Source organism: Brassica oleracea, chromosome C7, assembly GCF_000695525.1.
Source record: "Brassica oleracea var. oleracea cultivar TO1000 chromosome C7, BOL, whole genome shotgun sequence".
Taxonomy (NCBI): domain Eukaryota; kingdom Viridiplantae; phylum Streptophyta; class Magnoliopsida; order Brassicales; family Brassicaceae; genus Brassica; species Brassica oleracea.
Genome location: NC_027754.1, coordinates 22,837,422 through 22,839,029, shown reverse-complemented (window position 1 = coordinate 22,839,029; position 1,608 = coordinate 22,837,422). Strand labels below are relative to the sequence as shown.

General features: G+C 49.3%; 1 protein-coding gene across 1 annotated transcript in view; it reads right to left on the bottom strand.

Moving 5' to 3' along the window:
* LOC106302870 overlaps nt 1-1,608 on the bottom strand; it is a 7,888-nt gene that overhangs the window by 2,432 nt on the left and 3,848 nt on the right. The window lies entirely within an intron of this gene.

Sequence of the window (1,608 nt, the reverse complement as noted above, 5' to 3'; positions counted from 1 at the left end):
TCTTCGTAATTATCTTCAAAATTTCGTATTTATCCGCGGAAACTTGACATTTATCTTTCTTTGCGAACCAAGCGTAAACCATCATGCGGCTTACGGGCTGTTGGTTAAGAAATCGTAAGTTGGGCCTCAGTCATGTCTTAGGTCCCTTTGGGCCGTCTTCCGACTAGAAGCGTTTATTACGGCTTCTTTTGATAAAGAACGAACTTTCCGCGGTTTTTACGGTAAAGTTTGATCGATAACTTAGAATGGCGGGGAATTGTGAAATGGGTTCGCTACGGTCTTCAGGAGATAGCATCGAAGGGTAGACGAGAACGCATGGACTATGTGGTATCGACGTTTCGGAAGAGCTCGGTCGCTACGTAGCGTTGGTTTGAGCTCGGTCGCTATGTGGCGACCGAGTTCTGGCTCGAGCTCAGTCGCTACGTAGCGACTGAGCGAACGCTCGGGCTCGGTCGCTACGTAGCGACCGAGCGAGCGCTTGGTCGCTACGTAGCGACCGAGCGGAATGGACGTTCGGTCGCTACGTAGCGACTGAGCCTTGGCTCAAACTCGGTCGCTACATAGCGACCGAGCAGAGCACATGTTTGGTCGCTGCGTAACGATCCTTTTCGGGCTCTTGTCCGATGACTCGCGTTTCCTCCGCAAAGCTTTTCGTAAAGAAGAATCTATTTCGAAAAAGTATTTGTCGAAGAAGTTTTCTACGTTTTTCTTCTTCGGGGATTTGGACGTTAACTTCGTCGTAACCGTTTTCGACCCCAACAGTTAGCCCCCCAGCTCGTTGGGAGCGTAGATTTCTAGCGAGGTCCCAATGCGCGGTATGGCGAGTTTGGACGAGATTGGTGTATTTGGGCGAAGTTCGTGTCCAAAAATCCGCAAGTAAATAGTAATTTCTCATGCTTATAAGAAGGGAGGTAACTTGTTCACAATCTTCACACTTACTTCACACTTACTCATTCTCATAGAGAGGTTTTTCTTGAAAAGTTCTTTCTCTATATCATTTCCTTCTTGATTTAAAAAGAAAAACACGAGATGTCGAGTAAGAAGAGAATTTCGAAGAAAGGGTCCTTGCCCGTGAACATTTCTGAAGAGCTTCGAGTGCCGAAGATGGAATTCGTTCCTCATTCGGTAGACCCAGCCGAGAACGAGGCATGGTGGGTGGCGTGTTACGGTTCGATCACGCCTCCCAAAGAAAAATTGTTCCCGGTCATGAACCATCGCCCGGTGGAGGCAGGTGCACCGAGCAGGAGTACTAGTGAATTCCTCGAGGTCATGCGGTCGTTCAATCATATTTCGGACGCGGTGTAATTCAGGGTTCCTCGTCAAGAAGAATGCGCTAGTAGTCCCCCGGAGGGCTTCTTTACTTGTTACGAGGCATTCGTAGTGCGTTGCCGTTTGTGGTTCCCGATCCCCGAGATTATCGTCTGTGTGTTGGGTCGTTTCGGGGTGGCGATAAGCCAACTGAATCCTCTTGGCATCCATCACCTCATAGAGATCCTGGTCCTGAGCTACGAGCATGGTCTCTCTCTCACCGTCGATCACTTCGAAGCGCTTCTTCGATTACAGATCATCAGGGACACGGACACGTACAGGCTGGTTCCTCGGAACTTC